Source organism: Heloderma suspectum, chromosome 4 (genome assembly GCF_057233095.1).
Source record: "Heloderma suspectum isolate Gila_16-S chromosome 4, 16-S_ref, whole genome shotgun sequence".
NCBI classification, from domain to species: domain Eukaryota; kingdom Metazoa; phylum Chordata; class Lepidosauria; order Squamata; family Helodermatidae; genus Heloderma; species Heloderma suspectum.
Window position 1 is genome coordinate 39413874 of NC_139461.1, and position 14702 is coordinate 39428575.

The 14702-nt window shown below is 43.4% G+C and overlaps 1 long non-coding RNA gene across 1 annotated transcript in view; it reads left to right on the forward strand.

The window, feature by feature from the left end:
• LOC146346723 (uncharacterized) overlaps positions 1–14702 on the forward strand; it is a 44962-nt gene that overhangs the window by 1125 nt on the left and 29135 nt on the right. The window lies entirely within an intron of this gene.

Here is a 14702-nt window from a genome sequence, read left to right on the forward strand (position 1 = left end):
TGGTTTGGGTTTGCGTGAGCGAGTGTGTTTTAAACCTGTGACAACAGGATTTACAGGCCTGCCCAGGATCACAAAAGACTCCAGTTAAGACTTTTATTCAGCTGTAAAACTCATTTTGTACGGATTTGCTTGCTTTAGGAGCTTTAGATAGTTGTAGGTAGGACAAAGTAGAGGAAGGCAGCTTCATTCCCACCCTTCCCCATTCTTCAGCTGGAAACTTTTTAAACTACCTCCCTGGCTAAGAGAATTACATTTTATTTATCTCTCTCTCTCCCGCTCACGCACGCACACACACACACACTGTTTTACTTGTACCCTAAGCTCAGTGATGGGGGAAATATTATTTATTTGAAATATTTATATCTTCCTGCCTTTCTGTCTGACAACAGGCTGCCAAGGTGGGTGATAATAAGTGAAAATCAATACATAATAAGCTTTTTAAAGGCAGTGGTGATTTATGAAAGTTTCCAGGGGGGGGGGGGCGACGATGATGGAAAATGTCCTTTCTCCAGGCCTTAGATTCCTTAATACTCTGCACTGGCCTGCTTTCAAGAGTATTCACAGAGTACAAGTCTGTTATTTGTAATATTTTAAATGGCCTGGGAATGAAATACCAGGGTTTTCAACGTTTTGACTATTGACCCTGTTTTAGGTATCATTCAGTGGCGTGGTGATAAGCAATTCAGGCTGCAATTCTAAGATGTACACTTATTTGGGAGTAAGCCCTATTGAATGCAGTGAGATTGACTTCCACGTAAAGTTCAGGTCCATTTGTTGTGAATTGTCACTTGCATGTGATGAGTAAGAATAAGCAACCAGACAGGGAAGCTTTTGTAAACTTTATAAGGATGGGTTCATTTGTTAGGAGGGCTAGTAAAAATGCTTTGTGGACTGTTAACTTTTAAGGGCTGACTTGCAAGGCAGAAGTAATTATGGAATTTACTTCAAAAAAATGTGGCGATAGGCACCATTTGATGGTTTTCAAAAAAGAATTAGATAACTTCATAATGAAAGGTACGCTATTGGCCATGATAGCAAAATGAAACCTCCATTTTCAAAGCCAATATACTAGATGCTAGGGCCAAAAAACACAGTGACCTGGTTCACATGTCATGCCAACCCACAGTGGGTTGTTCCCATGAGTGGTTGCAGGGTGGCTTAGCGTGACGTCTGAAGCCGGCACGGTGTTTCTGTTGGGGGTTTTTGCAAACAGCCACCTTGAGAATCCAAGGGTTGTTTAGGTTAGCTTGTTCTCAGGGTTGCTTGTCATGACGTCCGAACTCAACAGGGTGGCTTCAGTATGGGTTGGGTAAAATGGCAAGAGCAGCAAAAAACTCTGCTGGCTGCTATATGGAATCTCGCTAACAATATCCCCTCTCTGTTACATCTTGAAATGACACTAGTAAATTTATTCCTCCACTTTGTCGTCTCCTTAAACAGCGACACCTTTTTTTCCACCTGTGGGTAGATTTACGCAAATGTAACTTTTCCCCCACTTTCAAGGAAATTTGTGCAAATTTAATGGGGTTTGTTACCTTCAAGGAAATTTGTGCTAATTTACTGTTATTTTTTTAAAGCTTTCTGGGAGATTTGCACAAATCTGCTAAAGCATAGTAACTATAAAATAATGTTAAATATGTGCAGATCTCCCCAAAGGTGAAAAAAGTAACATTAAATATTTGCAAAAAAAAATTACCAAAAAAACCTCTAGTCCACTAACGAGTGCAAATGCACTCAGTAGCGGAGTAGGGTGCTGAGGTGGTTCTGCGAAGGCCCATTGGATATGTGCCAGGAGTAGACAGGAGGACTAAAGGGGAAACAAGCCACGGCAAGCCACAGAGTGCCTCATTGTCTGTTAGGAGCAACATGGGTTCATGAGAGAACAACTAACCCACTGTAGCTTATTTTCAGGGTGGCTTATTGTGATGTGCAAACTGGCCCAGAAATGCTATCAACTTTATACTCTACTTGTGAGGTTCCAGAGGCTTCTGGCTGATCACTCTTAGAGACATAATGGGCTACATAGTCTTTGGCCTTACGTAGAAGGCAGTTTGTATGTCAAATGAAACCTTAATTCAAAACACATTTTATTTAGAAGCAAGTTCTGCTGATTTAAATAAAACATGTTTCCAAATAATGTGAGTTTAGGATTATAGTCTAATACTCTAATCCTAAATGTATTATGTGGATGCACATCCCACTGAAATTTAGAATCCAGCTGCTTCTTGGCTTAAGTATTTTGGTTTATTGATCAAGCTGTAGACCAAAGTCCTGTTCAGTAGAATTTTACATTCCAGACATCTGGCAAGTCCCTGTAACCTTTATTTGTATATTTGCCATTGAACCAGCTCCACAATGAAGAAAATCTAATCAGAGCAGATCCTGAGACAGATCAAAGCCCTGTCCATCCACTTAAAAATGAATTGATGCTTACAAGAACAGCTAGAATACAGCTGCAATCCTATTTACACTTCATGTGGGAGTAAGCACCATTAAGGGTGCAATCCTATGCATGTTTAGACAAAAACAAGTCCTACAACTCCCAACATTCCCCAGCCAGCCATTACTGTTCTGTTCCACAACAATTTCTTTGGCTACTTTGACTAATAGCTGCAATTTTGCTGTGGCAGAAAGCAACCAAGTTAAAAGGCAACTGTCTTCATATCATCCTACTTCACATGTGCATATTTTGCTCCATTTAATAGTAGTATTGTTTGGACTTGACAGATGAGGACAGAGAATCAGGTATTCAAATAGGGTTTAACTAAGGTTACACATTATACTTATAATTATAAGCACCTAAAATTATGTGTTATGGAAGCTGCTAAAACAAATCTATGGGATGACAGATGCTAATGGCTTGTATTTGTATCAAAGCAGTGCTGTTAACAAGTTCAATGAAAAAGAGCAGATGTTTGAGCAACCCATTGTCTTAGTAGAAGGGGAGGCTTACCATGTGTTTGTGCTTATGTGTTGCTATGTCACTGTCAGCTTTTGTGCCAGATTCCAGCTAGGAACCCCAGATACAAAGCCAGCTGCTAATTTTGCAACAGGTAGCACTTATAGTTAATCTCTCCTGCATCTTAAAACTTAGCAATCATCTTCTTTTATCATTTGTATTGGGGGCTTTTCTGCCTCATTAGGGTCAAGAAACATTATTTCATTTTATCTCTCCTACAGTATGCAAGCTTGACTTAATTTCTTGAGTTGTCTGATCCTTGATCACTTTCTGCTTTTATTTTATGGCATATAGTGATGTAATAACCTCGGGGGAGTTGTGTAGAGGCTCCTGTCTTGGGGCAGGACAAAATATTCTTCCATTTTTATGATTCTGTCAAAACATATTTACAGAATTTATTTATATATTACTGACTTTGTGCGGTATCCTAAAAATGCTTTTGCAGAAATAAAATCCAAGTGAGTTCAGTAATGCAATTCCTAGAAAATATTTAGGACTGCAACTTTACCCAGTTTATTCTTGTGGTCCTCATGTGGCTAACTACATATAGTCAAGAATTAAGGGAATGTAGCGAACCAAATTCTGTTCTTCATTCAGCAAGCAACATTCCAAGACTATGGAAATGCTTACTAATGGTTTTTGTATCTTGCTCTGCCTTATATTGGAGGCTATTGGCATGAGCCTGGCTTTCTCAGTGTAAGAAATGAACAATATAAGCCTTATCCTTAAATATTGTCACCTATGATAAATTGTTAATAGTTTCTAGTATAAGCAGCTATATATAGCAAACATGTACCATATAAGTGATGGCTGAAAAGAGATAATATGTTTTGGTCATAGATCGATTTGGTCAGAGGTTATTAGAATTGGATTCCTAGGAAGGTGGAAGAATCAAATCTCCACGTTGGAAACTATTTGGAATTAAACTGGCCTTTCTGCTGCTGGACAATATGCTCTCTTCCTTTTAAAAAAATATATCATAGTACATATCCCAGAATACCTTCAGTGCAGATTATTCTTTCCTGAGCCCATGTAAACAAAATTTCCTTGAAAAATTAGTACTACTTATTGCTTGGATATACATCATTTTTTGCGATAAGCTATCGCTTTAAACAAATATAACTGAAATCAAACCAGGTATACAGATTAAGGCTTACTCAATTCAGGGCCCATTCTAGGTTCCTTGGACAAGTCTAGGTTCAAATATCTAAGCCAAAGTGTAAAAGTGTATACCAAATGGGTTAATGCTCATTTAAGCACCCATTTCATGGAGGGTAAGGAAATCAATGGCTACTAGTCATGATGGCTACATATTTGAGTCCCACCAGGAGTATGCTTCTTTATACCAGTTGCTGGGAAACATGAGGGTGAGTGTGCTATTGCACTCGTGTCCTGCTTGTGGACTTTCCATAGACATCTGGTTGGCCACTGTAGGAACAGAATACTGGACTAGGTAATCCTTTGGTCTGATCCAGCATGGCTTTTATTATGTTCTTAAGCAGTTAATGCTTCGACAAAATGTCTTGTGCTTCATATGTTGAGCATATGTCTAGCTGTTTGCAAATGTAAGTACCTGAATGATTGATTCTGTGATCGAATGCCTTTCTAAGAATTTTCTTGTGTAAATGAGTATACTCCTCAGACTGTAAAAGAGTCAGATCCTCTGATTTTGGCTTTAAATGATGCCCTTTTCTAAAAAATAGTTTTGTGGGTTTTTAAAAGCTATCTGCTGCTGTTAGAGGACCATTATTTCATGAGAATGTATATGACGGAATTTAAACAAAGTTTGTTTACCTTCATCTAGTCTAGTCTGATGGTTATAGGCAATCAGGAATTCTATGCGGGTGAGTGGGCTGGCAGAGGAAAAAGAGGAAAAACTTGCTGTTGTAACTAGCAAATAAAAGCTTTATTTTTGCTGTAATTTGGCCTGTTGGTTAGCACTGTAAAATCATAGAATGCAACTTCTGCAACCAGAAGAAGAGAGACCAGTAATATTTTGACTACAAACAATGTAGGGGGCACGAGCACCTTCACCAATGTTGTTTTTTTAATCCTCTGGCTGCATTTCTGACCAATTCTTCCTCCAGGAAAGCCTCACAACAGCCCTCTGCAGTATTTCAGGGTGAGATATAGCAAATTGCCAGGGAGAGCAATCCTATGGCCACCAGACAGTGTCTAGAGGGCCATAGGATTTTTCGGTTTCTGGGAACTGCACTTGGAGCTCAGTTCCCAGAAACCTCGCTCCCCACCCCCTCCCCTGCCGCCTCAGAGGCAACGCAGTTCATCCTTGTATCCATGCTCATAACTACAGCACGGAGGAGGCATAAAGGGGGCATTCCCGGGGGTGGGAAGGGGACGAGACCGCGGTAGCGTCGTTACATTTCCTACGTGTTGTCCAGCTTCCCCCTGACCCACTCTGACGTCCCCAGCTAGACAGCCAAAATCGGCTGGCTAGCTGGAAATGCAGGGTGGCCAGATCACAGAGGAGAGGATTCCCTCTGTACTCCACCTGCCCTGCATTGGATAGTCAGCCGCTTCTGAGTTCGGAGGCAGCCAACTATCCCGATAGGATTGCGCCCTAAGGCTACCAAGCGAGGTTTAGGGACACGGGCGGGTGTGAAATTGCGTTTCCTATCTCCTAAGTGAAGGCTGTAGCTAATACACCGCACTCAGCCCTCAGATCTGTTAGAAAAGGACAAGGTCACTATAGCAGCAATAAACCAGAAGTGCGGGAAGTGTTGCTAGGAGAAGCAGGAACATTATCTAATTTGGGAACGCCATGTTAGCCCTGCTTCTCACTGCCAATCACAGTGCAGATAGGTTGCTGACATACCCATGCAAGTTGAAAACCTTGTTCAGTGTGGAGACCTAGCTGCGTGGAGAATGGAGTGCCATCTAATGGCTGTTTTCCAGAGCTCTGAGTGTCAATTGGTGCTAATGGAAGGTTTTTTTCTAAGCTTATTTGCCATGCAGTTGTGGAATTCCCTCCCCTCTGAGGCTGGGCGTAGGAACATAGGGAGCTGCCTTATACTGAGTCAGACCACTGGACCATCTAGCCCAGTATTGTTGATAATGACTGCCGGTATTTCTTTGCAAGTCAAAATGCACCTCTGTACCAAGGCCTTTAGCGGGGGATGAAGAATATGAGATCCTGTTCATTCCCCTCTCCCAACCTATAGTTAAGCTGTGTACTGAATTAGTGTTTTGCATTATGTGAATTGAGCTTTTGGTGGTGGTTTTACGTTTGTATTATTTTATCAATATGTATTGATAAAACTGAACTATGAGGTGAAGATACGCTGGGACTATAAGGTGAAGAGTAGGCTATACATTTTTTTTTAATTAAATGTGTTGGGGGGGTGATTTTCAGAGGATTGCAGCTGGGGAGGAAAGGGTTAATCATGATCTGGGATGGAGTGCAAATTATACTGTTTGTTTCATTTGGGGTGATTTGGGTGGGAAATTAATTGTCTGGCTTTGCCTCTGTGAAATTTAAATAAACCCTAGTAATTATTTCCAAATATGCATACATAGATATAAATGAGCACATATACATTTTATGTAAATTTGTGACTTATGGGCCTGCGCCCCAAATCTTTTAACTGCTTAGCAATGCCCTTGAGTATAGGAGACAGAGAAAAACTTACCTCTGTCTGCTTTCTCTAGACTTTCATAAACCTCCATCATGTCCTCCTCCCTAATCATCCTTTTCCTAACCTTAACAGCCCCAAACACCTTAGCCTATCCTCACAGGCAAAATGCCCTAGCCCCTTAATAACGTTGATTGTCTTTGCTGCGCCTTTTCCAGCTCCACAATATCCCCTCCTTTCTTTTTAGATGGAATGGCCAAAACTGGACCAGATATTCCAAATGCAGCCACACCAACTTTCAAACTGGGACAGTTATGTGTGAGCTGCTTGCCGTAGTGTCCATCTGTTTCTTATCTTCCTTCAGGATTGTTATAATGTGTTTGAATGTTCAAATTGTTTTGCATTGTAATCCTTACAACAACCCTGTAAGGCAGGGGTAGGCAACGTTTGGCCCTCCAGATATTCTGACCTACAAAGAGTGGCCTGACTAGGCCACCTAGTGAGTTCATAGCAGAGGTGAAATTCAAATTAGGGACTTCCTCATCTATATTTCATTCAGCCTCTTAAACGCAATGCCACTCTGGATCTCATAGAGACCTGTTGTGCCCTGTGCTGCATTTCATGGTAGAGGAATATATTAATTGGCTCTTGGTGTTCTTGAGAGGAAAACTACAGTCCCCAGAGCCTTTGGTCAGGCTGACGGCAAATGCTGTTTAGTAACACTGCAATACATATACAGTCTGAATATGTCAAGCTGCTGCTTCTTTTTAACTGAGTAAACCTTCGAGTTGCTTTGTAAATAAACAATGACTGTATTGAAGGACTTGCTTCCTTATTCCAGCGCAGAAATCAAACAGCCCAGAATAAACAAGCTTATTTATACTTTCCACAACTCTCCTTGTGCCTCCACTTTTGTTTTTATTTTTATTTTTTTAATTTCCTTGTTTCCCTTGTTTGGGTCATGGAAACAATTATTTCACTAAAATAGATAAAATGGATTTGACATGGATATAGCTCACAGACATTCTCACATAGGCTTCTATTCTGTTTAGTTAAACAATGGCATATCTAAGTGAGGTAGATGGGAGTGATAGTTTTGCTGCCATGTCTAATGTTCTCAAAGATGATCATTAACCACCTTGGTGACCCAAGTGTGTGTATTTCTATGTTTACTCCAGCCTTGTAAATAAACCCACAAAAAACCTACCTCACTAGTCTGCAAAATAACAACAACAACCCTTCTGGGTGCTGGCAGAGGAGACCAGAGAGTTCTGTCCCTCCTATAGCAGCCTGCTTCATTACTGTGCAGTGTGTGGATGATGGGGCTTCCTCCTTTGGCAGCCCATTTAGTTTCTGTGGTAGGCACAGAGGAGGGATGCTGCACGCCAACTCTTCTCCAGCAGCCCACTCACTTGCAAGCAGTTCATTTTCGCTTCTGGCTACCAGGCCATTGCTTAAATACAAGGTTGGCTTACTGCCAAATTAAACTTTGGAGTGTCCTCAGAGTGTCTCAGAGTGCAAGACACGGAATAATGGGCTCAAGTTACAGGAATTCAGATTCCGGCTGAACATCAGGAAAAACTTCCTGACTGTTAGAGCAATACAACAGTGGAACCAATTTCCTAGGGAGGTGGTGGGCAGTCCCACACTGGAGGCATTCAAGATGAGGCTGGACAGCCATCTGTCGGGGATGCTCTGACTTGGATTCCTGCATTGAGCAGGGGGTTGGACTCGATAGTCTTATAAGCCTCTTCCAACCCTGCTATTCTATGATTCTATGATCACCACCTATCTGTTGTTGCTGCTTGAGCAACAAATAGCCAGTGCAAATGTCTGGGAAGGCCACATAGGGTAGTTCCCTGTACAGTTGTATCACCTTATAATGTACATGCCAAGCACAACTATCTTTCCTTGCAACTCTTTAGAGCTGAGATGGGTCCAGAGGTAGAGCACATTCTTTACACACAAAAAGTCCTACTTTTAGTTACTGGGATCTCTGGTTAAAAGGATCCCAGGCAGCAGAGCTGGGAAAGACATCCCCTCAGTACTTTATACTCTGGGTAAATTCATACAATCAATGAGGGAAAATAAGCCATGGTGGCTTATTTTCCTTCCCCGCTTGTGCTATTTGCAAATCACCTAATTAGCATAATTACCCTCACCGGGCACAGGTTGTTATGAGGTCTGAACCCAGCGAGCATGGACAGCTGGGGTGGTTTAGAAACCTAGAACAAGCCAAGGGTTTCAGGATGGTTTGTAAACCACCCCAGCCAGCCACCCTCACTGGGTTTGGACATCACGACAACGGCAAGGGTAATTATGCTAATTAGGCAGCTCGCAACCACCACAGGGAGAGAAAATAAGCTATTGTGGCTTATTTTGCCTCTGTGATTGTGCAAATCTGCCCTCTGACTGGCAGCAGCTCTTTGAGTACTAGGCTCAATGGATTAATGGTCAGTCTCAGTGGAAGACAGTTTTGAGTGCTGCTCCACTGGCTGTTGTATTACTCTTAGACCTGAGATTGCAACCTGCATCAGTCACAGGTTCATCAGCTGGCCTTGGCCAGTCACTATCTTAACCTCAATTACCCAGCTGTAAAATGAAGACAATAATAATGACTTAATAAGAGTGCCTGTTGTGGAAAACAGTGAGATGCTGTATGAAGCTGTCTAATCTTGCCACCCACTTATAACTTGCAGTATTAAAACTTCATACATTTTATTGCATCATTGCTGAGCATCAACTTGCCAGTTAGTGACCCAGTCTGCACATAATGGTGGCAAATAATGGGTTGATTAATTAACCCACGATTTGCCATGGTGTGGCCCGGTGTATTCCGTGGCCATTTTGAATATTCAGCCCCCGATTGAGGAATGCTATGTAACATCCAAACCCAGACACTAGAGTAGACTTCCCCAAACTGGTGTACTCCGGATGTTTTGAATTTCAACTCCCATCAGCCTGAGCTAGCATAGCCAATGGTCAGGAACATCTGGAGGGCACCAGGTTGGTGAAGGCTGCCCTAGAGTATCAGCACAGACCCAGGCTTGCATCTTCTTTCATTATTTATTTCATTCCTATCCCACTGTTTCGCCAAGGAACATAGGGAGTGAACATGGATTTCCCCTCCACTTCAGCTTCACAGCAACCATTTGGCCTAGGTTAGGCTGAGCAACTGTGCCTCTGCAGAATGCACATGAAGGCTTTATTTGTTTGAAAGGGCTCACATTGTGTCAAAGTCTTCCTTAATGTGGACACATAGGGGGGATCTTCATGACAACAGAATGAGAAGCGTGTTGGAGTATTATCTGGATTTTCATGGAATCAACTTTGGTCCATCAGGGACACACGAAGCAAGAAAAGCCAAGAGCACCATACCTTTAAAATCCGTTTTTCAGGAGTCACACAGCACTTGAAAGGAACATACTTCTAGGTGGGTGGGGGGAGTAGAACTGAACATCATCAAACTGGCAGGGGCTGCTCAACCAATGAGAGAGGCTTGTTTCCTAGCCCATTCCAGGCTCCCCCCTGCTACTACATTATTATGAATGGAGAGTAACTAATTTTCCCTATATTTGCACATTTCCCTGAAGAAGCCAAAATCCCTGGTTCTTGAATGCAGCATCTGAAGGCTCCCCCTGAAAGCTTCCCCCCCCCATTTTGCCCCAATCCAGCAAACTGTTGTGGAGTTATTCCTCTCTCCCCTGTTCCTTAACGTGCATGCTTTTGCCTTGAGAAGCCCAAATCCCCAGTTCTTGAGTGCGGCATCTAAAGATTCCCACTAAGAGCAGTCCCCGCTGCATTTCACCCCATTCCAGCAAACTGTTGCGAAGTTTTTCACACACACACACACACACACCTTTCTCCTTCTCTGAGCACTTTCTCCCTGCTTTCAATGACAGGCTCTGGAGATCACACCAGATCAGAGAAGTGACTTTACATAATATCAAAGAAGCAATTTTGCACAATTTTGGAGATGCGATTTAACACAACAATGGAGAAGCAAAGTAATGCAAACATCAGAGAAGTGCATCATGGAGGCTAATTACTGGCAAAATGGGAGTGCAGGGTGATTCTGGAGGCTGGAAAGGCTCAGAGATGGCCATGGCCAGGTGAAAGTCACACCCCTGGGCATGGCTATCATAGAATTATAGAACCATAAGGTTGGAAGGGGCCTATAAGACCATTGAGTCCAACCCCCTGCTCAGCACAAGAAGCCTGATTCCCAGGTGGTCTCCCATCCAAGTACTAACCAGGGCTGACCCTGCTTAACTTCCAAGATCAGACGAGATCAGGCACATCCAGCCATAACCAATATGCTCTTGCCAAAGTAAATGTGGAGGATAGGGGCACACAGCACCAGAAGTGCTGAGAACCCAAATTAAAGAAATAAAACAGAGTAAAGGTCATCTCAGTAAATCCGGCTTTTCCACCGGAAACCTCCAGGATGGCTGCAGTTTGGCCACGACATCATCTGCCACCAATGACCTCAAAATGCTTCCAATTCACAGCAAATCCCCCATGAGGACAGCCCCCTTGTCAAAAAGCCAGGTTTGTTTCCTGTTGTGTTTGCATTCCACATGCAAGGAGATTTTGGCATGGGAGGCATGCAAAGAATATGCTCCACCTCTGGCTCCACCCCAGCTCTAAAGTGATAAAAGGGAAAGATTCCTGAGTAGCCAAAGTGAACTATGCAGATTCTAATTTGCCTTTTGTTGGGGTGGGGGGAAACTCTTCTGACAGGGAGAAATTCTAGAAGGTAAGACTAAGGGGGGTTGCGGAAGCCAAGTGAAGCATGCGGATGAGAACTGTTTGATTCTTCAAGACAACATTTAAAAGGGCTTGATCATAATTTTCTCGGAAATTGCTTTTCAGCTGCAGTTAACAGTAGCCTGACACTAAGTTCAGAAGTCAAAGTGCCTCTGGCCCCAGTTGAATATTGTTTCAGCCATCTGGAAAGATAAGCTGCCTACATGGCATATAAATGGGAAATGAAGCTAGGTGGGGAGAGATGATGTAGATAAGACCACACAGCAGAAGCATGGGGGTCCTTGATAATAATAGTGATAAGTGGACCGTGCGATACTTGTTGCTTGAGTTGAGGAAAGCCGATTAAATTTTTAGCTGGTTAGCAGATTTTACCACCAGCTAGCTCAAAACATGAGGATGTTCTGTGCTGCAAACTGGTGAGAGTGTTGATACCCGCAGCAGTATAGGCAGGGGGGAAAGAACATGTGCATATTTGTTTCTAGTGTAGATTGCAGTTGGATCCAGCTCTTCTTGGAATTTCCATGCATGAACAAAGTGTGTTCCTTCACTGTTTACACAACATTGCTTTCTGGCTGCTACCCAAAGACGTCAGATTCTTCCTCCTTTTTTTTTCCTGTTGCCCTTTGATGAAGATACACATATTACAAAATCAGTTCTCCCAAGTAAATGCACTTTATATTGAGGTGTTAGCATAGTCATGCTAAGCTTCCTGTTTTATATGCTGTGTAGTAACCTTCCAGATTTATATGCTGTATCCAGAGTAGGTTTATATTGTCCCTACAGCCTTGAACTACTACAGAATATGGCAATCAAAGTCAATGACTTACTCCAGAGTAGGAAGTGTGTAATGTCTACCATCCATGCCCTCAGAAGAACGGTAGAGTTCATGGACGTTTTCTACAGTTTGATCTATTTTGGCTGGCTTTGGATCAGTAGAACTTGATCCTGGAAGTCAGTCCAAGAAACTAACCTTTGAAGTATGCAGGTAAGTTCTGTTAGCAATGGCAAAGGACTACCAGATGCTATGGGCATCTCTGTAAGCAAGAGGTGGGCAACTTCTGGTGCTTGGGGGACCGCATTGCCCTCCCCCCAAGGACCCACAGGGGTGGCACTTTACCCCTGCTGCTGAATTTGCCACCACCATGATGGCAGCAAAACAAGCAGTGCTTTCATAAGCAAACAAGGTGCTCAGGGAGGGTGTGCATTGTTTTCTTGAGGAGTCACTGCTGTTTTTCCTACCACTGCAATGGGAAATTCAGCAGTGGGAGCCACAAAAACAGCCATGGGCGGGCCACATGTGGCCCAGGGGCTGTGTATTACTCACCCCGACCATACGCCTTTATCAGTCTTACATAGGACTGATGAGTGATCCACCCACTTGATTGCACCCCAAATCGAATGGATTGTGCAGTTGTTTGTTTTTTCTAGTGTTCAGCTTGAACACTAGAGCATCCAAGTCCTGCTCTGCACCCCTGCCTCTCTCTGCCAGTCCCCACCCCACCCTCAAGAAAAAATAATCCTTACCATAGGGGAGGGAGGGAGCAAGCAGTGAATGGCAGGAGAGAGGAGCATGTTGCAGTGGGAAGGAGTTTCATTTGCTTCCAGAGCTCATGGGGCTTGCAAGCGCCATGATCATTGGTTGCATATGGCAGAGGCAGGGTGCAAGCCCAGTTCGAGTCAGAGCAAGCTCAAAGGGAGCCACATAATTCAGCTAAGGGTAGTTATACTTTTAAGTATCCCTACCTTGACTATACACCCCATTTCTGGTTTTATACCAACCCTGACTTTCCCCCAAAGAATCCTGGGAATTGTAGTTTGTTGAGGGTACTGAGAATTCTTGGTTAGAAGGCAAGAAGAGCCCTACTGGATTGGGTCAAAGGTCCATCCAGTTCTGCAACCCGCTTCTTATAGTGGCGAAGGATATGCCTCTGGGAAGACCACCAGCACAGCACGAGGGTAATACCACCTCCCCCTGCTGGTGGTTGCCCCCAGAAGGTGGCATTCAGTGGCATTCTTCCTGTAGCCATGGATGTTCAGTTTACTAGCTGTTGACAGACATGTCCTCCATGAATCTGTCTGATTTCCTTTTAAAGCTTTCCCATGCAGGCAGCACTGTGCTGGAAGGGAGGCATCCCAGTTCTGTGGGAAAGACCCACGTGATCGGGTTCCACCCACAAGGGAATTTTGCCGTAAGACTCGCTTGGTTGTTTTTGTTTCAAGTTGCAACAGATCAGCACAGTTTACCCCGCTGTCATTTGCAACCAGTTCTCGGTTGAGCAGAAATGTGTCTGACCACCTCTTGTGGATATGGCTGTTGTGGCTTGTGTCAAACACTTCTAGGCAACAGGTTGTGTATGTAGCCAAATTGGATTCATCTAAACCAGGCCAGGGAACTGGGAGGGAAAATGCACACTGTTCAAAGCTTCAGGTGTTGTGATGCTAATTGAGAAAGTCACTAAATGATGCCTGGATGATGTGTGGGAATTTCACTCTGCAAGATTAGTCACTAATTAGTGGCTGACAATTGACTGTGCCCCTCCCAGTCCGCACCTAAACCAAGCTTAGCACATTCGGAGAGGCCCCATGTGATCAAATATTGCCGTTGCTAAGAGCAATTAAGCAAATACATTTTGGCAACAGAAAAGTATCGTGTGACTGTGTGAATATTAAAAGTGTTTGCAGTACCCAGCTCCCCAAACAATGAACTGTATAATTATACATGGTGCTAAAAGCTTACACAGACAATTTGCAACTTCAAAACCATGGAGAATGCATAGCAGGGGGAAAGAACCCTTTTTGCCTGCAAAAATTCAGATCATTCTTTCTTCCACTACCACTCCTCTCTGTTTTATGGTTTTAACAATAGAATTTGTAAAATATAAATAGGAAGGATCTAAATCCAAAAATGTGGTACATTTACAAAAAACACCAGCATGTTATCCAGAATAAGATCATCATGACTAGTCCTCATGTCTACAGTAGGATAACTTGTGTTTCCTCCTATCTGGATGATTGATTGACCTCTAGGGAGCATGCAGACAGGGCTGGTGTCAAAGGTAGGCATGGCTGGGCACCTGCCAGGGGCCTACACCCCAGCAGGGGCCCACTGACTAGAGCCCCCTCTTTACCATTGCAACGTGCTTGTTCACCATCCTCTTGCTCTGGCCCAGACAGTAGTAGTGGTGAGAAAGAGGAGCAGTACATGTCACTGCCTACTTGCTTGCTGTCTCTCTGCTTGTCAAGCGGTAGCAATGGTGTGAAAGAGGAGGAGGAGCAACAGCCGCTGGTGACAATGGGGGTGAGAAGGTAGACTCGGTGACGGTGCCTTGTCCAAGGCTCTCAAACCCCTGGAGCCGGCACTGCATGTAAACTAGTGTGAGGCC